The 26,646-nt window shown below is 39.0% G+C and overlaps 1 protein-coding gene across 2 annotated transcripts in view; it reads left to right on the top strand.

The window, feature by feature from the left end:
• Positions 1-26,646, top strand: part of SLC4A10 (solute carrier family 4 member 10) — a 167,587-nt gene that overhangs the window by 14,910 nt on the left and 126,031 nt on the right. The gene's annotated exons all lie outside the window — the stretch shown is intronic.

The raw sequence follows: 26,646 nt of genomic DNA, 5'->3' as shown, positions 1-26,646 counted from the left end.
ATCTGACCTGTCCAAAGCTTTTATGTGGTAGTGAGTCACCATCTCAAGTGGTCTCAGATAATGTCATTGATGGTAACTCTGAGTGCTGGAAACTCAAGACTGGACTTTCTCTGAGCTTTCAGAACTGTAAGGTCTGGATCATATTCTCAAATAGAGAAGGGCTGGTGGGAGATGTGATGGTGGGAGGGTGTCTAGGGTGCAGCGACCATGAGATAGTGGTGTTTTCAATATGCAGGGAAATCAGGAGGAGCAGTAACAGAACCCTTACTTTGGACTTCTGGAGGGCAGACTTCAGCTTGTTTAAGCAGCTTATTCAGAAAGTATGCTGGGTAGCAGCCCTTAAGAACCATGGGGTCCAGGACAGTTGGACCTACTTCAAACAGGAACTCTTGAAGGCACAGGAACTAGCAGTTCCCACATGCCGAAAGATGATGTTGTGAAAAATAAAAAGTGAATACAGAGTAAAAACTAACTATTGCATTATAGCAGAAATAGTGATTGATGATGTTATTGACATTCACTAAGTTGAAAACAAGGCAGAAAGACTCCTGCCACAAAGTACAGAATTCAAGTGCAAGTGATTTGGGATATTATGGAGGCTATAAGTGTAAATAGGTTAAAGAGGAATTAGGTAATTAAGCATGGTGATCCTAATTCATCAGATGCAATCACCAGCTTAGGAAAACTTTAAACTGCTGGTTACCAGAACCTGGGACTGAATACCAGAGGAAAGACCATTTGCTGGTCTTCCTTTTCTTGTACTGTAAGGACCATGTAGTGGGGCAGCCTGAGTCAAGATATTGAATTTCAAAGATTTCTGTAGTTTTCCTTTGGCTTTTCTTTCTGGGGTCCATGAAATTGGGGTTTTTGTTAGCTTTGCAGCACTGGGTCTCACATGTTTTTTGTGGAGAGAAAATTAATTCTTTTTGGTCTTACAAATAACTTGTTCATTTATAGATTAGATTATTAAAAATAGCAGCTGATCCAAAATGAGTTAGAATTGCCATGCACTGTCTTTCTTTTCTTGTGTCAAAGGGTTAATTTCCTTTCTGGTCAGTGATGCCGTTTGTTGGATTGGCTATTTTGGAAAAAAGGTGTTCCTGTTGGGCTCTCAAATGCAGGAAAATGTGGCATTTGCCAAATGTTTGCTGCTTTAGCAGTGGGCAGCAATAACCTGGGAGAGGTCTGTCAAACTAAATTCCTGCTGCATTCTCTAGCAAAGGAATTGTAGAATCATAGAATTGTTTCGGTTGGAAAAGACCACTGAGATCATAGGGTCCAACTGTCAACCTAACACCACCATGGCCATTAAACCATGTCCTGAAGTGCCAGGTCTACATGTTTTTTGAACACCTCCGGGGATGGTGGCTCCACCACCTCCTTGGGCAGCCTATTCCAATGCCTGACCACTCTTTCCATAAGGAAATTTTTCCTAATATCCAGTCTAAACTTCTCCCGTTGCAACTTGAGGCCATCTTGTCCTGTCACTTGATACTAGGGGGAAGAGACCAACACAAGGAAGAGGAACTTTGTTCTGTTCTGTCAATGGATTCTCATTTTCTTGCAAGCAAATGAGCCATCTATATGTGTACATTGTCATATGCTTGCAGACTGCTGTCCTTCTTCCCCGAATCACCTCCCTTTGCTGACTTTTTTTTTTGTTTTAATTCACATTGCTTTCAAGCGGTTTCAATGAGCATTGTGTGTTGCCCAGCAATTTATAGGCTACAGCTGGGCAGGATGTGCCAAATCCTTGCTCTTTACAGTGGGCAAATAGTTGTGTATTTTACAGAGGACACAAGGCTGCTACTGAGCCAGGGAGAGTGACTGAAGGAGCTGATGATGGATGCCAGGTTATTTCTCTTCTATTGTATTAATGACAGGTTATTGCATTGGATTTTGTTTGGTTGATTCATTTGGTTACCAGCTGCAATTCAACTGATGGACCATAGATGGTATCTAGCGTGTCTCTTCACTGCTAGCAGCTCAGCATGCTTTCTTTACATCTCTATCCCGTGCTTTACTTTGAATAGCAGAGAGAGTGGTGGTAATGAATGACTCTTGTAATGGGAAAACAACGTTGTAGCGTGTCTGGAGGAAGCAAATTGTGTTGATTTCAAAGGCCCCCACTAGTTTTGCTGCTTCAGTCTTTGGATACTAAAATTGGGGCGAGTGCTTTGTCTCCATTTACTCTGTAATTTCACATAAGAGAACCCTGGTCTCTAGAATCAAGGAAGACAGTCATGCACATTCTTAGCAAGATCTAATTTTCAGATGCATAACTGCTCAATATGTTGGAAAATCAGCAATATTTTTCCTGATTGTTTTGACAGTATCACTGCATTCAAAATTCATGGTTGTTGTTTCACATGTATCTTCAGATGAATCAGGAGAGATACAAATCCAAGTTTCTAATTTACACTACTGCAAATATTTAAAAATAACATTTAAAACAGTGTGCAGAAATGTTAGAATAAAAATTGAATGAAAAGATCTGTAGAAAAGAGATGTTAATGAAACTTTTTCCTTGCCAGACTGGGTAAGACTATATGCTGTGTTGAAATGTTTGTAAGAAAGAAATCTAAGAAAGTATTCTCTGTAACAGGATAAAGGAATTAAGTTCTCAGTTTTAGGTCATGTTTTGCTGAGAAACAAGGTCGGAATCCTATTTTAAAGGTTAATACTTAAACATAGAAGTTTAGGCTTAAAAAAAACCCCTCATAATTTTTGATCAGTATTTCAGTCTTTAAGTTTGAATCTGATTTAAAGTAAAAAAAAAAGTCCACATACAGAAGATTTTCCATACACATTACTTGCTTATTTGGATAGTGAGACTTAGTCAAATTTTATTCAGGAAGGTACAATACAGTGTAACTTAATTATAATCAATAGAGTTGCCCAAGACTAATGTTAAAAGCTGAAAATGGAATTTCTCTTTCTCTCAGGGTATTTCTATAGTAGTGTTACAGGTTACACAAACATATAATAGCATCCTATTATCATATGCTGGCTTCTTCATCCTTTTCATTTTGTTTTCTGTTTTTCTCCTTTGGATTTCCTCTTTGTCTTCTGTGCCCTACCATGAGGAATAGATTATCACTCTGTATGATTGTGCATATGGTTCTGTACAATATTGGTTTTCTAATTCTGACAACTGAGAGATGCAGTGGCAGCAGTCTGAAATTAACTTAGAAACTGGGGATCCTAATCATTGGGTTTTGTACTTCTTCAGCTGTCTGCACTTTCAGCCAGCTAAACGAAAGCTCTGTTACTTGCAGATGTGCAAGTGTGATAGAGCTGATTGATGGGCCAATTCAGGATTCATTCAACGTTGAGAAACCAGCTGGGAGCTGAAAAAGCAAGAAAGCCTTTCTTTCATGTGTGTACATAGAAGATATTGGAGAAGATGAGATCTGACTCTTGAAATTTAAAGGATATGTACATAAATTTTCAAAGACATTTAGACATAAAAAATACATGGAAGTCCTTACTGAAATGAATAAATAAATAAACCCACTAACCCCCCCCCAAAAAAAAAACAACAAACCAGCAACCCCAAGTAACTAGGTTTGGCATAGCATTTTCACTGAACTAGACTCTTGGACAACTTGTCCAATAAAAACATCCCTACAACTAAAACAAACCAACTAGCAATGAAATGCTCTAATTTTCTGGACAAACTAATGCAAAATTAACAGTGGACATTGATATTTTACAAAATATACAGTCTACCTAAAGAACTATGCAAATATGCAACTGAATAGATGTAATATATCTTGTTTTCTGCTTCAGTATACTTGCAGTGTTACCTGAGTGAATGACAATAGATCTGTTTTTAGGAAAATACTTAAAAATCTAACTATGAAATAAGTTCAAAATAGGCTATTTAACTAAAATAAGGTCATATAAGGTCATTTAAATAATGTTTGTATCAATTTTGTTTTAAATTGCCTAGGGCATAGTACAAAAGGGTAGAACCTGGAGAAAGAGCTGTACAGGCAAATTCCTGTGGCAAAGTCTGCTGTACATTTGCTTAGTCAAATGCTTTAAGATGGTTGTTTTTCTAGGTACTTTTAACTTTCATTCCCTTCAGCAATGATGAATTTGTTCTCAAACTGTATTTTCTTTGTGATCCCTTTAATGGGATGCTTTCTTCTACTGGTTTTCATTTAAAAAATAAAAATACTGTTTTGTCATTTGTTTGTGTATTAAGACATACATGTCAGATGTAGCAAAGATGACTATATAGACTAAAAAAGGAGCTCATACTCTATGGTGCATTTGTGACATTTTCTGGATCACACTAACCAGAATAGATCAATATGATAGACTTAAAACTCTAGGTAATTAGCATATGTATTTCATAACTCTTTCTGTGTAGGCAAATTTCAGGTCATATTGCTTGAATACAATATCTAAATCGTTGCAATGATTTGTGATGGTGTTTCTGAAATGCCTTATTTTGGAGACTTTTAAAACAAACAAGAAAAGTAGAGGGACTCTGTTTTTTTACCTCACAGTATTCCCTTAAAGCATAGATGATCTTACAGGAATTTCTCTCCAACAGCTGTGAGAGCACCTGAACACATTGCTCACTTCCAAGGTGAATGACTGATCCATCCCAGTGAACTGCAAGTGGACCTGTTAGTGGACCTTCATGGTACCATGTAGAAGATGGGGATTACGGGTGCATTGAGGAGATTTCATGTTGTTGCATAATGCATTGGAAAACTTGCATAATAGGTTACATGAGAGTTGAGATTCTTTTCTTGTTAATTTGCCTAAGTAGTTTCTTTTTAATTCGCTGAACTTCATCCAGTTGCTATAGTAATTGATGGAATCTTCCTTCACTGAATTATTACTGCATAATGGGGTGCTTTCTGTATGTGCCAGTCTGTAAGGCTGTTCTGTGTTGGTGTGCACAGGTTTGAAAGTATTTTTTTCTAAATATTTTTTTCTGGCATGCTTTTTGTTGGGAGGTTTTCATTGCATAAGAGAGGTGTATTTTTACGGCAATCATTTTGGGAGTAGAGAGGCTGTAGTTGAACAAGTCCTCTGCAGAATTTCTTAATAATGCACAATATGGCTGATGTACAGTGGGACCTCATTCTAGCACTAGAATCTATCCAACCACGGCTACTTTTCCCTTTCCTTCCTCAAATAGTTGGTGATCTGCATTGGAAGAGCATGGTGAAGCCTTCACACTGTTCATAGACTGCCATTCAGTCTTTGATCTACATCGTTTGATTGGGATCACTGTCTTCAATTAGAATTGACTGCAAATATTTTGAAGAACTTGGATCATGGGCTGCAAATTCTCAGGATGGCTCAGATGAGGATAATCAGAGATGGCTGGCAAAAAGGGGGATCACACCATGCAGCATCAGTTGCAGTAAATTACAGTAGCCTCTCTTGATGGAGAAAATTTAATACTTTGACTGTAGTCAGAATTTGAAATCCTAGAATCATAGAATCAATAAGGTTGGAAAAGACCTCAAAGATCATCAAGTCCAACCTGTCACCCAAGATGTCATGACTACTAAACCATGGTACCAAATGGCACATTCAATTCCCTCTTGAACACCTCCATGGACGGTGACTCCACCACCTCCCTGGGCAGCCCATTCCAATGGCTAACAACTCTCTCTGTGAAGAACTTTCTCCTCACCTTGAGCCTAAACTTCCCCTGGTGCAGCTTGAGACTGAAATGGAAGGGGCAGAATTTCCAAGTTACTTGTATATACTCTTTACATGCATAACATGTTCACGTTTATTTTTCAATCCGATAGAGGTTTTTTTACTATTCATAATTTGATACCAGTTTATTGACTGTAGTTTCAAAATAGGAATGAAATGTTAGCTTAATTATTGTTTATGTAGGGAAAATACGATAATTCTCCTACCATAAATGCCAAGGCTTTAAAAGAAGAAATCTCCACATACCAAAGAATTATGCTCACTTAAGGAGCCAGAATTTTCTCCAACCAGTTATGATTGGAAGGGGGATTTAATAGTCTTTGTCCCTCTGGAAAAGACTTGTTAAGACTAAGTGATACAAAGTTGCTGAAAACAAGGCAACTCCTATTAGAATAAATGACAAAAATTTGTAGTGAAAGACATTAATAATGATTTAGTATATTTTTACTTGGAAGCTTACTTATATTTGGTCTTCATGTTACAAATATCACAGGAGTGATCATTTCGTAGAAGAATCATAGCAGTAATTGTTCTGATACACTAATAATAGAGGTTTTGGCATATTCACCGTCACTCATAAAATACAGATGCTGAAATATGATGGAGGGTTTTTTTATCTGTTGACTAGGTGATTTTGATGTTTGTTTTTAATGGCATCTACTTTTTGCCTCCAATATTTTTACATTTTAATTATGACCAGTCAAAAATACATCCAAATTTTGTTTTCTTCCTGCAGCCTCATGTAAATTATTGCAGCAGGATTTTTTATTTCCATTTTCTTGTCTTGCTGACAAGATTAGGTCCGTTTTCTAACTTGTGTCACCTATCAAAGAAGATTTTTCTCTCTTTATGTAGTTACCTCCTGCTGAGGAAGGAACAAGAAGTCGTCTGCTTGATTGTTATTTGATTCAGTTTCTTTAGGATCCTTTAGGATAGGAATGTTCTTACTTTTTACGATTAAAAGCTAATTTAGCTGTGAGCCATTATCTGGGAAATAGATAAGATTAGTGAGGATATTTGCTTATTGACAATACAGAGATTTCTTTTTCCCCCCGAGCAATTGTACTAGGAAAGAGTCAGCTGTTGCCTTGCATTTGGTTCAGTCTGGCACTTCTGTGTCTGGAAAGGTGGGGTTTCTATTTTGTTTAATCTGTTTGGTTCTACAGTCTTTCATGTTCTCATTGTTTGAATGTTCTTGCTGAAGTTTAACTTGAATTTTACGATGTAAAACAGTTCATGTTGTTTTGAATTACACCTGCTTAAATCATCCTAAATACTTCTCTTTAATTCTTAAATAGCACTGTGTTTCATCTCTCCTTAAACTATTTAAGTTTTATGTTTGTCCTTTTTTTTGGTGTTTTTTTTTTTTTTTTTTTTTTTTGAGATGAACATATTTGTTGACCAATTAACTGCCTGAATTTCATGAAACCTTTTCAGAGCATTTGAATACTTTCTCTTTATATAGGTTCAGGGATCAGTCCTGGGACCTGTCTTGTTCAACATCTTTGTGGGTGACATGGACAGTGGCATTGAGTGCACCCTCAGCAAGTTTGCTGATGACACCAAGCTGTGTGGTGCAGCAGACACGCTGGAGGGAAGGGAGGCCATCCAGAGGGACCTCACCAGGCTGGAGAGGTGGGCACAAGCCAACCTCATGAAGTTCAATAAGAGCAAGTGCAGGGTCCTGCATCTGGGTCGAGGCAATCCCAGGCACAAATACAGGCTGGGCAGTAACTGGCTGGAAAGTAGCCCTGAGGAGAGAGACTTGGGGGTGCTGGTGGACAAGAAGCTCAACATGAGCTCTCAATCTGCACTTGCAGCCCGCAAAGCCAATCAGATCCTGGGCTGCATCAGGAGAAGTGTGGCTAGCAGGTCGAGGGAGGTGATCCTCCCCCTCTACTCAGCCCTGGTGAGACCCCACCTGGAGTACTGTGTCCAGTTCTGGAGCCCCTATTACAAGAGGGATGTGGAGGTGCTGGAGCGTGTCCAGAGAAGGGCCATGAGGATGATCAGAGGGCTGGAGCACCTCTCCTATGAGGACAGACTGAAGGAGTTGGGGCTGTACAGTCTGCAGAAGAGAAGGCTCCGAGGTGACCTAATTGTGGCCTCCGGTATCTGAAGGGGGCCTACAGGAAGGCTGGGGAGGGACTTCTCAGGATCTCAGGTAGTGATAGGACTAGGGGGAATGGAATGAAGCTGAAGGTGGGGAGATTCAGGCTGGATGTGAGGAGGAAGTTCTTCACCATGAGAGTGGTGAAACCCTGGAATGGGTTGTCCAGGGAGGTGGTCGAGGCCCCGTCCCTGGAGGTGTTTAAGACCAGGCTGGATGAGGCTCTGTCCAGCCTGATCTAGTGTGGGGTGTCCCTGCCTGTGGCAGGGGGGGTTGGAACTAGATGATCCTTGTGGTCCCTTCCAACCCTGAATGATACTATGATACTATGATACTATACTATGAAATTCCAAGGGTGAGTTTCAAGAAACCCAAATCCTGGCCTACAGCCTAGGTTTTGTGAAATGCTTTTTGGGCACTTAAACCTAGTTAACTGTCAAAGCACACGTATTGATGAAATGTGAACAGAAATAGAAGCACAGTGTCCTTTGTCTGAAAGATTATTTGTTACTTTTAAAATTTTAGTACCTCAGCTCCTCACAAGGGTGATGTTACATCGTTTTCTCTCAAAAGCAGAACCATCATTGCTCTTTCATCTATTTAACTTATTACTATGTAATGATGAGGAGAGACTCCTTGTTGGATTTCCTGGGTTGTTCTTATTAAGGTGTTTTTGAAAATTAAATCAAAAACTGGTTGCAGTTATTTTGCATGGCTGAGCAGTAGAGTTTTAGTTTATATGTCATGGAAGATGCACTCGAGAGATACATCCTATGGAATTGTTTCAAGTTCTGTTTTTTGTGTATCTACAGAACTTCATTAAATCAAACTCCTTGTTTGAAAAGAAATATATCTATTGTTTATTATTTGAGTCAATTACAATAAATCTACTACATTCAGATGTAAACTGAAGTGCAGAGAGAATGGACTAGAAGGGGTACATGTGCTGAGGGAAATGGCCAGTAGAGATACACGAACTCTTGGTAGAGCATTAATTGCATCTGATGCTATGCATGTGTTACAGAAATGCGTTACAGGAAATGTTGCAAGCTTCTCCTGACATAAACTCTGTAGTTCCATACTGTGAATTCTTCTGGAGGATAAATGATAACCAAAAAAAGCTGTTTCTGTAGACATTTCAGTTAATTTTTAGGGTAAAAAAAACATACACAAAGCTTGTGTTTCTTGTGAATTTGAGTGTAACTCATGGGAATGTGGTCTGCCCTGAATACTTAGTGTGTTATCCTTTCTAAGTAGGTATTTGTTAGTGCTGGGCAGTGATGTGGTATGTTCTCGAAGGAAGTTTACTGGAGACTAAATTTTCTCTGATAGGTCATAACTAGGGAGAGGTGAAAGACCTTACAACTGAATGCTGAGAAGTTTGCCTTAATAAGCTTACACTTAAGCAGTGAGCATTAGGGATAATAATGTTTGTGAACCTTGCAACCCAATGTGAGTTTGAGCTGGTTCCAGCAGTTCTTTTCAGCCCTTGCCTGAAGCATGGCTGCCATCTTGGTGTGAAAAAATGCCAGTTTTGTGAGGGCAAAATTTGAAAATGTGATTTGTGGTTTTGACTGCTTGTGGATAAAATGAACTCACACTGGAGGCAGTTTTGTTGCAGCAGCACAACACTGTGCTTCTGCAAGCTACATCTACTCTGGGGACTATCGGGTTATGCTAGGTACACCAGCACACACATGCAGTTGCAGTTGCGCTGCTCCTAGGCCAGAAGCTGATGCAGTCTTCTGCTGGTGCGCTGGCTCACCTGAAATCATCCAAATGCCTGACGTAGAATCATAGAATCATAGAATCATTCAGGGTTGGAAGGGACTACAAGGACCATCTAGTTCCAAGCCCCCGCCATGGGCAGGGACACCCCACACTAGATCAAGCTGGCCAGAGCCTCATCCAGCCTGGTCTTAAACACCTCCAGGGATGGGGCCTCAACCACCTCCCTGAACAACCCATTCCAGGGCTTCACCACTCTCATGGGGAAGAACTTCTTCCTTACATCCAGTCTGAATCTCCCCACCTCCAGCTTCATTCCATTCCCCCTAGTCCTATCACTACCTGAGATCCTAAGAAGTCCTTCCCCAGCCTTCTTGTAGGCCCCCTTCAGATACTGGAAGGCCACAATTAGGTCACCTCGGAGCCTTCTTTTCTCCAGACTGAACAGCCCCAACTCCTTCAGTCTGTCCTCATAGGAGAGGTGCTCCAGCCCTCTGATCATCCTCATGGCCCTTCTCTGGACACGTTCCAGCACCTCCATATCCCTCTTGTAATAGGGGCTCCAGAACTGGACACAGTACTCCAGGTGGGGTCTCACCAGGGCTGAGTAGAGGGGGAGGATCACCTCCCTCGACCTGCTAGCCACACTTCTCCTGATGCAGCCCAGGATCTGATTGGCTTTGCGGGCTGCAAGTGCACATTGAGAGCTCATGTTGAGCTTTTTGTCCACCAGCACACCCAAGTCTCCCTCCTCAGGGCTACTTTCCAGCCAGTCACTGCCCAGCCTGTATTTGTGCCTGGGATTGCCTCGACCCAGATGCAGGACCCTGCACTTGCTCTTATTGAACTTTATGAGGTTGGCTTGTGCCCACCTCTCCAGCCTGGTGAGGTCCCTCTGGATGGCCTCCCTTCCCTCCAGCGTGTCTGCTGCACCACACAGCTTGGTGTCATCAGCAAACTTGCTGAGGGTGCACTCAATGCCACTGTCCATGTCACCCACAAAGATGTTTAACAAGACAGGTCCCAGGACTGATCCCTGAGGGACTCCGCTTGTCACTGGCCTCCACTGGGACATGGAGCCATTGACAGCCACTCTTTGGGTGCGGCCATCAAGCCAGTTCCTTATCCATCTAGTGGTCCACCCATCAAACCTATGTGTCACCAGTTTGGAGACCAGGATGTGGTGCGGGACAGTGTCGAAGGCTTTGCTCAGGTCCAGGTAAATGACATCAGTTGCTCGCCCCTCATCTATTAATTTTGTCACCTGTTCATAGAAGGCCACCAGGTTTGTCAGGCAGGATTTGCCCTTGGTGAAGCCATGCTGACTGTACCCAATGACTTCTGATGGAACTGAAACTTCTGCATTTCCTGGGTATTTTTGAAAGTTTTGGGCCTCATTTTCAGATGCAGACTCCTGACCTTGGTGCAGGTGTTGGTGCTCAGTGTGAGTACCTGGCTTAGGTACCTTGGCAGAATGCCTGAGTGTTGCTTTCTTCCTACAGCTCCCTGACCCTCTCCTGTGAGGAAAAGGGTGGTCATGCTTGTGGCTTACCTTGTATCACTGGTTCAGTGGTCAATATAATTAATGCAAGGCGTGAGGAGACCTCAGTTCAAATTCTTTCTCATTTTTTTTAAGATATATATATAAAATCCTGTTTCTTTTGTCCCTGAGAATTGTTGCAACTGTGAAGCAGCTCTCACCTTTTTCTATTGGCGCCAAATCCTTTCAGACGGAGAAGAGACACAGACTCATATGTCCCATGTTGAAGTAGAACAAACAAGGGTGGATGGTGTTTCAATATTGTTAGAAAACATAACAGTGGTCAACTCTGTATTTTGGGTGACATTGAATGTAGATTTTACAGAGCCCAACAAGGAAAGGTGAGCACACACATAGCAAGTGAGAACAGCACCTGAGCCCAGGCCCTGGGTAGCTTTAGGCTGTGTTTAGGCATGAAATTTTATGTTGTTGAGATTGAGATGTCTCATAGCAGAATTTTAGCTACACATGGATATATATATATAAAGAAAGTGCCTCTAGACCTGTGTGGTTGCTGATCAGATGGGATTATTTTGTTTCTGTTTGTATGTTTGTGTGTGGGGTTTTTTTTTTCAAGTGTAAGACTCGTTTTGACTTTATTTACATTCTATCCAAGTGCAAGGTTCCCTTTCTTAATCTGTCTTTTGCAGTCTTTTATACTAGAATTCACTTTTTTTTTTTAATGACCAAGTAATAATATCCTAAATTTATGCTACTGAGCTTATAAAAAGAATTTAAGTAGTTTGATTTTTGCCATGAGTAGTTTACTATTGCCAACATCTGTCATCTTTGTTACTGGGGCTATTCCAGTTGTCTTCTAAAGAAAATGCAGGCCTTCGTTTAGATCCTTTTCATTGACAACAGTAATTGGACTTTTTTTTTTTTCTTTCTTTGTAATAAAATGTACATCAAAATGCTTTCTAGGTTTGGTCATGCCATTTCATACCAAGTGAAAAGCAGAGCAATAAGATACAGAAGGAAAAGAAAAAGAAAGTTTAACATAAGCCCAGAGTATGTTTTAATTGCATACAGAGCATTATGTAGGCTTTATTCCCTGTGACAGACATATACATATATATTTCTCACCAACATTTGCCCTGTGTGAGTAGGAGTTTAATTAATCATTACTTTCTTCTCAGTTATTTTTTTGTCTGAAGCATTTGATATGGAAGACTTAATCTCATTTTTCATGAAGTAAATGTAAATATAAGAAACCAGGAAAAACATTTACATAGTGCAGGTAGAAGACAGCTAGCTTGTGCAATTAAAATTGATATTTGCCATTGTATTGCCATCAACAATTAAGTATTGCTTCCTAGAATCCAAATATGTAAAATTCCCAGTGACAGCATGTTGTTTGTGGCTTTGAAATGATACTTTCTTTGTTAGAGTGCCAGTTTCTTTGGTATGTATTTCCTCTTGTCACCTGAGGCTATTTTTCCAACACGTAACACATGTGATTATTATTTTTTTTTCCTTTTGGTGCTTTCTGAATAATCAGCTTTTCCTTTTGCTCATTAAGCATAAAAATACAGCCAGGGTATTAACACAATACAAGGTATTAACAGTGACCAGTCTCTACCAAATACTGAATTCTACTTGACTATTACCTAATTAACATACTTTAATTAGTTCACTGCATTTAATGAACATGTTATGTAAAACTCAATGTTTTCTACCTTCAGGATAACCATGACATTCAATCTTATGTGTCAGACTGTACTGTATGAATAATTAATATAATCTATATTTATTAATTCAGTATATGAGCTAGCCTGACAGACTGGGTAGAGGGGTGGTGCTCAACATGAGGGTTCAGGCAACAGTCTGCTGTGTAAGGAGCAGGAGGAGCACCCTGGGAGTGCTCTGCCTGGGGGGAAAGGAAAGGATGAACCTGAACAGAAATCGGGACCCTGCTGACACCAGGTGTCCCTGAGCCTGTCCAGGGTCCCCCACTGGGAAGAAGCAAAAGAAATCCTTGACTCTGTCTTCCGCTTTTTGTCCTTTTCGCCTCCTTTCATTGTTTTGCTGGTAGCACGGGTTCAAAACAGAAGTGCTTAATTAATAATAATTATTCATATAAAATGTAATACATATATTTATATTAAAAACCTGGAACTATTAAAATCAGAAAAATGACTTACATACTATTTTTTAAGCTGCTTGAAAATGAATATTAGTAAGAACCTGCTATTTTAATACTTCTGATAGCTACCCAAACTGTAGTATGTCTTGGATTATGAAGAAAAGAAATTATGTACAAGAGAAAGTCTGAAACTGAAAATAAAGACGGAGCTGAGTGTAAATAGGCCTTTCTCTTGACATGTCAATGTGTTTTCCATTTTTTCTGACCAGAATGGCCTGTTGTGCTTAGTAGCATATGAGAATTTTTCGCTTCCTGAACACCCAAGAAACTGATGGTCAGCCTTTGGCATGGCATGTGCACCATCTGGGTGTAGTGCCAGGGCTCCAAAATATTCTGTATGGTTAAGACATATAAAGATGTGTCTCCAAAGTTTGAAATCATCTTGAAAAACTTTTTAGAAGACCCAAAAGCTTTGCTTATTACCTTATTGGTAGCAAATGTGATAGACAGTTTCCATGTGGGCATAATCCCATCAAACTGTAAACACCAGTGGGTCATAAGGCTTTGCACACAGGTCATACTGGTGACCTGAAAAATAGGCTTAGACTTAGGAATGTCAAGTTGATTGAGGGGCTTGAGAGCATAAGCAAGGGAAAGCAATGCATTACTCTTGAAATAGATTATGACAGTGCTAGGAATGAGAGATTCAGATTTTTTACTTATAGTATATTTTTAGGCACTGTATTTTTGGGAGAGGTAATAAGGTGGGTATATGGAGCATCTCTTTGAATAAAAAACTCATTTCTTCATCTTAGACTAATTTTGTTTCTTCTGATGATGTTTTTGTTTGTTTGTTTGTTTTATTCTGTTTTTGTTTTCAAGCTGAGAAAGAGGCAACAGGTCAAATATAACACTGCCTTTAACTCAAGCTCTGATTTGGTTTCCCTAATCACTTTTTTCCCACCCTTGTCAAGGGAATGAGTGATTCCTGATGAGTTGGAATAGATTATATAAATGCCTATGGTTTATCGACTGCTGGAGGCTAAGTGAACTAAGAAAGTAATTTAAAAAAAAATTAAACATTTATGAGAATTTTCTTTTTGTGATATGGTCTAAACTGCTTTTCTTGGCCCATAATGCAAAGTACTGTCTTTTGCATTAGCATGAATTATTTCTCTTCCATTTATTCTAAATACTTCTGTTATCATTGAGTGAATTTTCTCATTTTTTGTTGGTAATTACTATCCTGAATGAGGTATTTGTAGGGCCACATAACTGTGGTATTTAAAATTATTCATGGTAAAGTGGCTTTTGCATGAGTTGTGTAGCAACTTTAATAATTAAGAAGAATTTATGAAATAATAGATTGAAGTCTCTCATCAACTTGCTACCAAGTGAGTGCTGGCTGCATATATTTGCTTGTTTTTCAATGTAGGGAGGAGACTGTGATTGAGATCTACATTGTCTCTGGCCAGCAATTGGAAAATGCTGTGGAGAGTTGAAATGTTCAAAATTTCGTAGTAGTGTGTGTCCTGATTCTCATTTTACATAGTCTTTTCCTTTGAGATTGCACATAACATGGAGCATGTTATGATGTAGAATTTCTTCTTAAAAACAAAAATTTGATTGGTGACTTGAAGAATCGTGTAGAAGTAATACGGATTTGATGATAATCAGACTATTGAAATAACACAGGTGTTCTTGGATTATACCAGAGGTGGAATTCGTGGTGCCATGTATTATCTAGAAAGGCATTCAAGAACTTCTTGAAAAATAGATTTGGGAGGAACTAATACAAATATTAGTGCTTACATGCACTTAATGAAGTTAGAATTCTCATTATCTAAAACCAAGTCAAATCTTCATGTGTTTTATTTTTTACCTTCTTCACTTCTGAAACTCTAACCTTTGGCAGTTTATCTGAAAACTCAAGTTAATGGATGTGTCCTTGAACATTTCATTACCTTTTGTTTTTATGTAATAAAAGTAGAAATAAATCCAAAACTTGGAGGTCATCTGTTAGAATTCACATAATTTGTATTGACCAAGCTTGATAATTACAATATTCAGTGCTACTAATCTCTTTATGAGACAACATTACAGAGAGCAAGTGGAAGCAATTAGCATTAGTTTCTTAAATGAAGCATTTTTTCCCCCTAAAAGACTTTGTACCTTACGCTGGACCAAGAATCAAAATAATTTAATTACCTGGATTGGTGGTGTTACAGTCATGGTAGTCCCGTGTTCAAGTTAAGTATTTCAGTTACCTGGATATTTGAGACCTCAGCATGTTATAGCTAAAGAATTCATGAAGTGTGACATCAAGTACAATTTTTTTAGTATGTTCATAACAAGTTCATAAGAAAAGTTTCTTTTGTGTAGGAGATTTAGGGCACTTTATCCAGCTGAGTTTTGACAGTTCCAGGTAGTAAAACTGGCATCGTTTCCCATGTGAGACTGTTCTGCAGGTGATGTCGTTCAAAGCCAATTTTTAACCATGTACTTTTGTGACTGTCACAGTGCTAAATGTCAGCATATCTTTTAACAAAGAGAAAAGAATGTAACAATTTTGTATCAAATTTGATTTTTTTTTTTTCATATAATGAGTATTTATGTCTCAGAGATGTGTATTTTAAAGTATGTTGGAGAATGAGGGAAAGAATGGAAATCATGTCACTGAGTATATATTTCTGACGGATTGATGTCACATCTTTTTACCAGTGCAAATTTAGTGATGCTGGTCCTGTGTAGAGCCTGAGACTGGTCTGAGAACTCAGTGATCAGGTTTCAGTCCAAGTATGTATGGTAGTGTCTTTTCAAACATTGGAGATAGCAAAAGCTGAATCTGTGTGGTTCTCTCTGAGGTGTACGATGAGGCTGCTAGACAACTGTCATGTGGTGAGAATGCTCTTCCTTTACAGTTAGCCTTTTCCCTGAAATTTGGATGAAAACTGACTCAGTGTAACCTAAATTGGCTCATTGTAACCTAAGAGGAAATTTGAAAAAGGGTTTTGAGCAGGGGAGTTTATGAGGGGATGTAATGACTGCTTGTCGGAAGCAGTCTTTTCTTCCTCACTTAGCCTTAGATTTTATTCGAAGCTCATCTGCTTCATTTTCTTACCAATTTGGAAGACAGTAAGTCTTTAAGAGAGCAGGAAGGCCCGAAGCAAGACTGTGCTGGTGTTGAATGTATGGTGATTCCACTGATGATCACTGGAGGGAGATGAGAGTAGGAAAGAAACTCTCCAGGGAGGTGGTCTCACCACTATTTTCTTCCCTTTCTGATGGAGACAAAAAAGAAAAGGTGAAATTGAATAGTGTTGAATTTCTCTTTCAGGACACAGGGAGAGGCTTATTATCCTGTGTATACTTAGCTGTGATAGATCTGATCTGAGCTAAATTTTGTACGTAATGCACAAAAGCAGGGAGGTCATTCTGCCCCTGTACACTGCACTGGTTAGGCCACACCTCCAGTACTGTGTCCAGTTCTTGGCCCCTCAGTTTAGGAAGGATGTTGACTTGCTGGAGCGTGTCCAGAGAAGGGCAACAAAGTTGGTGAGGGGCTTGGAACACAAGCTCTATGAGGAGAGGCTGAGGGAGCTGGGCCTGCTTAGCCTGGAGAAGAGGAGACTCAGGGGTGACCTTATTGCTGTCTACAACTACCTGAAGGGGGGTTGTAGACAGGCAGAGATTGGTCTCTTCTCCCAGACAGCCAGCACCAGAATAAGAGGAAACAGTCTCAGGCTGCGCCAGGGGAGGTTCAGGCTGGAGGTCAGGAGGAAGTTTTACACAGAGAGAGTGATTGCGCTATGGAATGGGCTGCCTGGGGAGGTGGTGGAGTCGCCGTCACTGGAGGTGTTCAGGAGGAGACTTGACAGGGTGCTTGATTTCATGGGTTAGTTGATTAGGTGGTGTTGGATGATAGGTTGGATGTGATGATCTTGAAGGTCTCTTCCAACCTGGTCTGGTCTATTCTATTCTATTCTATTCTATTCTATTCTATTCTATTCTATTCTATTCTATTCTATTCTATTCTATTCTATTCTATTCTATTCTATTCTATTCTATTCTATTCTATATCCATCAGACAGGTCAAGTTCATACAGTATTTAAGATGTGAAATGATACGCTTACCACATGTATATGATATATATATACACTTAAGAGAGAATGAGTATGAAGAATCAGGGAAATCAATGTCTTTGCACCTTTGGCAAATAAAAAAGTTACAGGTAGCATAGCTCCACAGTTAATAACTTAAAGGTGAAGAGTCTTTACAATGGGGCTGTTCCAGAAGGCCTGTTACTGCACTCCAGGTATTATAATTTCACTCTGGTGTTTGCAGGGTTCTCTTTAGAATAGAATAGAATAGAATAGAATAGAATAGAATAGAATAGAATAGAATAGAATAGAATAGAATAGAATAGAATAGAATAGAATAGAATAGAATAGAATAGAATAGAATAGAATAGAATAGAATAGAATAGAATTAACCAGGTTGGAAAAGACCCTCCAGGTCATCAAGTCCAACCTATCATCCAACACCATCTAATCAACTAAACCATGGCACCAAGCGCCCCATCCAGTCTCTTCTTAAACACCTCCAGTGATGGTGACTCCACCACCTCCCTGGACAGCCCATTCTAATGGCCAATTACTCTTTCTGTGAAGAACTTCTTCCTAACATCCAGCCTAAACCTCCCCTGACACAGCTTGAGGCAGAAAGAAGTGTTTAATAGATCTGGTATTCACAAGACTTGACTAATTTTGTTTAAAGTTTGGGGGTTTTGTTTGTTTTTACTGTTGTTAATCATTATAAGACAAGCATATAATGTGCTGTTGGACCTTGTGCTAATGAACAAAGAAAGCCCAGTTGGGGATGTGAAGGTTGGAGGCAGCCTTGGCTGCAGTTACCATGAGATGGTGGAGTTTAGGACCATGTGAGGAAGTACCAAGATAGTAAGTACGATTGCAGCCCTGGATTTCAGCCAACATTGACCTCTTCAGAGACCTGCTTGGAAGAATCCCATGGGTTAGGGCCCTGGAAGGTAGGAGACCTGAAGAGAGATGGTTAATATTCAAATGTCACCTCCTCCAAGCTCAAGATCAGTGCATCCCTATGAGTAAGAAATCAAGCAGGTGAGAGACTTTCATGATGAGAAAGTTGCTTCTGGAAAAACTCAATTAGAATATTGAAATCCACTGTATGTGGCCACTTGGGAGGCATATAGGAATCTTGCCAGTATGTAGGGATGCTACGAGGAAATCTAAGGCCTTCTTGGAATTAAATCTGGCAAAGTATGTAAAACAACACAAAGGGCTTCTTCTGGTACATTAGCAGGAAAAGGAACACCTGGCAAAATGTGAGCCTGCTACTGAATGATGTAGATGACCTGGTGACAGAGGATACAGAGAAGGTGGAGTTATTGAATGCCGCCTTTGCTTCCACCTTTAGTGATTAGGCCAGCAGTCCCTGGAGGTAAGAGAAAAAGTCTGGAGGAAGGCAGGCACTCTCTTAGTCAAGGAGGACTGGGTTAGAGATTACCTACACAAGCTGGACACCCACAAATCCATGGGCCCCCATGGGATGCATCCATGAGTGCTGAAGGAACTAGATAAGGTTAAGCTACTCTCCTTCAATTTTGCAAGGTTGTGGAGAATAGAGGAGGTGCCTGAAGATTGAAGGAAAGCCACTGTCACTCCAATCTTCAAAAACTGCAAGAAAGAGGACCCACAAAGCTACAGGATTTTGGGGTGCTGGTGGGCAACACAGTAACTATGAACCAGCAATCTGCTCTCGTGATCCAGAAGGCCAGCTGTTTTTTGGGATGTATTATGAAGAGTGTGATCAGCAAGTTGAGGGAGGTTCTCCTCTCCCTCTGCTCTGCCTCTGCTGAGGCTGCACCTGCAGTATGATGCCCAGTTCTGGGCTTCCAAGTTCAAGAAGGACAGGGAATTACTGGAGAGAGTCCAATGGAGAGCCACAAGGATGATTAGGGGAACACACCTCTCTTAGGAGGAAAGGTTGAGAGGCTTGGGGCTGTGTAGCCTGGAAAAGAGCAGACTGAGATGGTATCTTATAAATGCATACAAATATCTAAAGGGTGGGGGTCATGAGCGTGGAGCTGGACTCTTGTCAATGGTGGCCAGGTAAAAACTAGAACACTGGAAGTTTCACTTGAGCTAAAGGAGAAACTAGAGGGTGATGGAGCAGTGGAACAGGCTGCCAAGAGAGGTTGAGGAATTTCTTTCTCTGGAGATCTATATAACCTGGCTTGGATATGTTCCAGATCTAGTTGTACCTGTGTTAGCAGGTGTTTGGACTAGATGATCACCAGAGGTCCCTTCCAGCCCCTACCATTCAATGATTCTATGATATGTAAAATCACCAATCCACCTTCAAAACCATGAAACTCCTTATGACCAGATTGTGTCTAAGGATTACATTTTCCTTGTGACGTTGTTTTATCTTTCTTTGTCCTTTACACTTTTTCACAAGTGTCATGTCCGCAAGTAGTTAGCTAGCTGAAAGGCAGTTTAAATATAAAAGCAGGCAGCGTCTGACTTTTGAAGCTCCTGTGGGAGGCTCTTTATATTCCAATGGGCATTTTGTCCCAGATTTCTATCTTTGAAGCAATTATTGGTTATTTTTTTTTTTCTTGAGGTCTTAACATTTTTAGCTATGCCCTTGCATTATTGGGTGTAAAATAGTGTTTTAAATATTTAAAAAAATATAGTGACAATTAACATTTTAAAGCGTTTTGAATTGTTCTAGAAAATACTATCTTCTGCCCCATATTTATCCATAAATGTCTACAAATTAGTATAGTTTATAGAGTTTGTATTTCTAATTTTGTGATTTAATCCAGGGCATCCCAACATGAACTTTGAGGCCTGCTCCTAGTTTTGGGGGGAGTTCTCTTATTTTCCCCCTTTCTGTTTTCCTACATCAACCAGTTGTCCTTTCTCAACAGGCTCTGCTGAAAAGACTGTCACCATCCTAGCTTTAGGCCCCCTTTAAGTACAGAAAGGCTGCAATAACATTGTCCCAGAGCCTTCTCCATGTTAAACAACTCCAACTCTTTCAGCCTGTATTCACCGGGGGGGAGGGGGGGGGGGGGGGAGGGGCGGGTAGCAGCCCTCTAATAATTTTGGTGGACCTCCTCTGGCCAGGTCCAACAGGTCCATTTCTTTCTTGTGGTGAGGCCTCTAGAGCTGAATGCAGTATTTGCCTGAGTGGAGAGGCAGAAGCACCTCCCTTGATTTGTAAGCCACACTTCCTTTGTTGCAGCCCAGGATACTCTTTGTCTTCTGGGCTGCAAGTGCATATTGCTGGGTCATGTCCAGCTTTTCATCTAGCAGGACCCCCAAGTCCTTCTCTGTAGTGCTGATCTCAATCCTGTCACCCCCCAGTCGGTATTGATACCGATGCTTGCCCTCAGTATAAATGTGCATTGAAGAATGCACATAGACTTTTTATAAAAGTCTGAAATAGAAGGGACTAAATCCCTAGTGGGTAGAAGTTATATAATTTAGTGATGCTATGCTGATTTATGCCTCTTGAGAGTTTGCCGGCAGCAGAAGCTGGAGGTGATGAGAAGAGATTGTATGAAAGACCATCCAGGAAAAATTCATCAAATTTGTCATTCTTGAAAGGGCCATCATAGCATATGGTAAGGCATATAATTTACCTCAGGCTCAGAGGAAAATGTTTTTTGCTAGGAGAATATTAATTCTTTTCCTTACAGGATCAGCTGACAGGATAGGCTTTCTCCTGGCTGGTCTTCCCTTCTGTTTTCTCTAAAGGGAAGGATGGAAGCTTGGAAATGTCTTATCTATAGCAGACAAGCAAGTTGGCATTTTGCCATCATTTTCTGCTAGCAGAGAGGATAATGGTAATTATATGTCAAAATTTAACATTTTTCTTCTTTGAAAGAGAACTTTTTAATGCAAAATATTTAGAAAAGTCAGATTTATTCTGAGGCAGATAAGAAGCTGGGTTTAGTGAACTGACAACTTTTTCTTAAGCAAGAATGAGATTTTTTTTCTCTTTAGGGACAAAGAAGAGATGAAAAGGATCAAAAGAAAGATAGATATGAGGTGTGCAATATACCTAGGCTGCAGCTTCAATATTGTGTGATATTTGGGAGATACCCAGAGCAGCATTGCCTGTTCTGCTGTTTCTTCTGTGGAAAAGCTAGGGGCACATGTTTTGCTAATGGGTTCCAGCATTTTCAATTAAATTGCTATTTCTTCCTTTGTAAGGAGAATTAATTTCTGTTGTGCTATACATCAGGGAGTCAAGAGTCCATCATCACCTCTTGAGGTGGGGAAAATATTTCCCTGTAATCAATTCTAGCATCCTCAATGGTTGCAAGTGAAGCCCTATGTCAGCCATGTTAATAAAATGCAATGTAATGTCAGTTAATAAAAGGAGAAGAGATTTTCCCAGGCCATGGCACATGTTACTATACTGTTGAGATGCTTAAAAAGGTGGAAAGCTTTGCCTTCTTTAGAGTCAGAAAAAGAGGGCACGGTCATTTAAAATAAAATTATTCACCTTCTAGACACACATTTAAAATTTATCACTTCAGTATTATTTTTACATGAAGATGTGATTTAGGTAAATACAATTTAGCTGAAAAATAAATAAATGCACAATTGCAAGCCTAGAGGAGATTTTGTATTCTTTACTTTTCCAAAACCAAATACAAGCAACCATCGCTTATGTACACTGGAAGTATAGGATTGCTTCTCAGCAGTCAAAGAGAGAAGTCCTTCTCCTGCCTTGTCTTCCAAAAAATGGGATGTCAGACATTTTAAAGTTGTTTTTGAAGGTAAGATGCTGAACATAAATCTTCTTTACTTTTCACTGTTTTAAAACTGTTTATTAGATATTTGTTCAAATTTCTTGGAAATATATTGCAGGGGCCTGGATTATCAGGGACCGGCCTGATGTACAAGCTTGAGTTTTAGTGCTAGGACACAACAGCACTGACAGTGAGGAATTTGGAAAGCCAGGTTTTGATACAGCTATATTAACTATTGAGCAGAATCTGAACCAAGAAGTTCATTTGCAAATTTCGACTATGCAGCCATGGTTCAGGTTTGCCTCTGCTCTTTTCCTATTTTGCTTTATAAATGTTTTGAGTTTTCTTTAACGAGAGCCATGATTATCCACTGATGAACTGATTAGACTTATGTAATGCCTGTTGAAATAATCACAGAAAGAGAATCTTTGAACAGTATCTCATTTGAGATAACATAGTAAGCCTGTCTGTGATATATCACAAGTTTGTGCTGAGTTAATAAATATAAACATAGGTTTTCTAAACGGTTTTCCTTTTGGTCTAGAGTATTTACAATGTAACAAAAAAACCCAAACCAATAATTTAATGGGAGAATTAAGTAATATGTGTATCTGTAGACTAGAAAAGGGTAGTAGAAACAGTCCTGTCATTAGGATTAACAGGACTTGGGCTATCATTAATTACTTTTGAATTTATTCCACTCAAGCACAAAGATAATTTTAAATCTGTCTTGATCTGAGCAATCAGCTGAAACTTAAGAACTCATGAATTATTTTGGTTAAGAGAAATTGCTGAGCTATTTATGTTGTTAATACTAATCTACATATTGAGACAACAACTTGGTGTCTTTAGTACAGGATAAACCAGCTATTGTCAAGTGTGGTGTTTTTTTGTTTGTTTGTTTGGTTTTTGTTTGTTTGTTTTATTCAGTGTTCTAAACTTATTTCCAATCAATGTTCAGCCCCAGAGCAATCTTCTGATTTTCCTTAGATCCTACTTCTTCTACCAAATCTGCTTTAACTTCAGTTTCTTCTGTTTTAAATCCCTTGTCTCCATTCTTATGATTGCCTCTTGTAGAAATGTAAGAGAAAGCCACGCTCTTGGTTTTTGATTTCCTGCTCTTGCAGACCTCTAATCTGTGATAATAAACCCTCCCCTCCCCTCCCCTCCCCATAACATTAGTGATATGCTTGCTCCAAAATTGTTCTACATATTTTTTGTTCTTTTTCCTTGGCACTTCTATCTTGACACATCCACAGATCTCTCCCTTAGTCTTTGGTTTGTTAAGCTAAACATAGCGAATTCTTCTATTTCCCTGACCATTGTAAAAGTCTTTATCTCTTGCAGTTTGAATTTCTTTTATAGGCACAAATGATCATAAGCAAGAACAACAATATTGAAATAGAACTTACTGTTATTGCCTAAATGTTGATATCTATGTACGAGAAATATCTTCTCTGATAATTTTGAAATTTGCTTTCCATTTCCATAGGGACATTGTGTTGGTAGCTCACATCAACTCTGTGATCATCTTTGTCCCCACAGTTTCATCCACTGTGATTTTCAACTACTGAGCTCTCATTTCTTTAGTGAAAATGTAACAATCTGTAACTTCACATCTTTTCATTTTGCACTATTAAATTTTACACCAGTTTTATTCCTGAGGTCCTGAAGACAATGCATAACTTCCTGGTGATGTTCCATTCCTCATAAATTATCAGTGCTTTCCAATACTAGAAATGTTGGAACAAAACCAAATTATGATTTTTGGTGTCATTCATACTACTTATGCTCTAGTTGTTAATAAAATATATAGTAAAATTTATCCCCCAAAAGGCTGCTGGGAAGTGTGTTTATATTGTTCTTCCAGGCCTTTTGGTAGAGCATGACAATCATCTCACTTTACTTTTACAGTCTGGAATACTTTTCATTGATCTCAAATGCTCCCTATTGTGATCATTACTACTAGGAAATGTTACTTAAATTTAATTTAAAAATTGAAGTGACAGAGCTTCTGTTATTTGCTCACTGACTGCTTAGGCCAGCTCTCTTTGATTTGAAGCTGATTTGTGATAGACTCAAACTGACCTTTATTTTACCTTGAATTCCACCCCCCCCTTTTTTTTTTTTTTTTTAAACTCATTTTTGGTTATTTCTTTTTTTCCTATGAAGAAAAATTAAATAAAAGCAAACTGTGTTTGTGAGTAATGTATTTGTGTGCTATAAGATGATACCTGTTGGTATTCTAAAGGGAATGCCTTGCCAGATTTTTGCTTTAACTTCTCACAGAATAAGTATCTATACTTATGTAAAATAGTGTTGTATCTATACCCTCTCTCTGTTTTGAAATTGCTAATGGAATGTTAAAATGTGCACTCTGCAATATAGTAATGTGATTACCATGAGGAAAAACATGGAATAACTTCTGGGAAAATATTCCACTAGCTGGGCTAATATGGGTGAAAAAAGAACTCTATAGTTCTGAGTCCATTTATAATTTGTCTTTTGCTAGCTCTTGAATTCTTCAAATATCCAGCTAGGTGAGAGATCATAATATAGTACAAGATTTGCACAGACATAGCCTATTATGTTTATGAATGCTGGCTCAGCAGCATATACATAATTTTTTTTTTAATTTGATCACTTCCTACTATGTTGTTTGGTTTCGTACCCTGGCTAGGTGGCTTCGGGGAACCTGGGGTAGATTGCCAGCAATTTAAGGATGCCAAGTTGTACTCTCCATGAAGTTGTAAGTAGCTGCTGATCAGAATATAGTATTGCAGAATTGGGTGTTTGCATAGGAGTAAATAACTGAATATTTAGTACTGGTGTGTATATGTATATAAATAAAAATTACTTTTGTAAAGAAATGTATTACCTTGGGAGGTATTCTCATTGCATACTGATTCAGAGAAAGCCATTATCCCCTTCTTTTCACAGAATCATAGAAGGTCAATAAAGACCTCCAAGATCATTGAGTCCTACTGTTAACCTAACACTGCCAAGTCCACCACTAAACCATGTCCCTAAGCACCACATCTACATATTTTTTGAACACTTCCAGGGATGGTGATTTCACCACTTCCCTTGGCAGCCTGTTCCAGTGCTTAATTGCTCTTTCAGCGAAGAAATTTTCCGTAATATTCAATCTTAACCTTCCCTGGCACAACTTTTACTGATGAATCATTCTTACTTATTTTTCAAAGGGCCTTTTGTCTCCTTCTGGATGTGTATTTATATCCTCTGCATGTAGATATGGTTATATTTTCTAGATTGAAGGTGAATTCATGAGTTATTCTGGAAAAAACTTTAAAAGTGGCTGCTTTCAAGAATATTCGTGATGTTCAGTGTGACACCCTGACTGCTGCTATCATCAGCAGTAAAAAATAGTGTTGAGTTTTTTGGCCTCAAGATAAATTCTCTTGGAGAGTATAGAAAGCATCATCAAATCTGGCCCAATCTGGTTCCCTACTGCACCTTAAAGCCTCCTAAGGCTTCACTGACTAGCCTCTGTTACGCCACCACATATGTCACTGCAGACCTTGTATGAGTGTGTGACTAACTGAATTCCCCTTTCCTGTAGATGTAGCATCCATATTGTTGAGGCAGTTGCACACTGTATAAAGTGAATCAGTTAAAAACTGATAGCAGACAGTTTCTCTCTCTAAAGGCAAATACACAGTGGTCATGGATGAGACCAGTCCACTTTTATTAGGACCTTAATGTGAATGACTATAATCCAAATCTGATTAACTCTTAAGTACTCAAAAGTGCAATTACCACAACTGTACAATAATAATAACAATAATATTAATATAACTGAATAGCATCTGAGTGAATTAATTTAGAACCATTTACTTCCTAGTTTCAGCTAAAACATTATTTCAAAGTAAAGAAGAACATCCAAATTCATTTGAATAACATGCAAACTTTAGTTAAATTAGAGAGGAAATTTTCCTCCAACTTGTATTTGTCTGTAAAATGTGACTGGTATACCATTATATTTCAGTATGTGTTGAGGGGCTGTTGCTGTGTGTTTAAGGATAAGGAAGGAATCCTTCAATAGGACTTTCTAACTATGTGAACATGAGTAATTTTTCTGTGGGTCTAGAATTCAGAGTAATTATTAAATGATAACCTTTTCCAGTTTTCTTGGTGGCGCTGTTTTGTCCTAGTTTGTGAAGTGATTTTTTGTTTGCATAAGTTTGTAGCCATAGTGATAGCAAAAATAAATATAATGATTTATAATAAGTTTCACTTGCATCAAGTATGCATTTTAATAAAAAAATCTGTTTATTACTTTGTATTCTAAATAATTTTAAAAATTCTAAGGATACTGTACATTTGTTAGCTTAAAAGGGCCTCTCCTATCAGAAAAAACACCATGCATGATTGTTTTGTTTGATATCAAAGCACATTTTTGCTGTCATAATACTGGCACATATTCAAAACATGCTGTTTTCTGACTGCTAGCAGGGAGTAATGGAAACAATGCAGTTGTTCATGCAATTTATTGAAATCAAACACAGAAAATACTTAGGTAAGCAATGATTCTAATTTAATAGGGACAAGGATTCGTAAGGCTGCATGAAATAGCTGCTTCAGTACCACAGAGGTATTTAAATGCCTTATTGCCTGTGAATTGTTTATAATTTCTTTCTGGTAATTTTCCTTT

The sequence above is a fragment of the Melanerpes formicivorus genome, unplaced genomic scaffold, assembly GCF_026170545.1.
Source record: "Melanerpes formicivorus ecotype bairdi unplaced genomic scaffold, bMelFor1.0.p_v2 SCAF_5, whole genome shotgun sequence".
NCBI lineage: Eukaryota > Metazoa > Chordata > Aves > Piciformes > Picidae > Melanerpes > Melanerpes formicivorus.
Note: the sequence above shows the minus strand (reverse complement) of the source record. Positions and strands in the feature narration are given on the sequence as shown.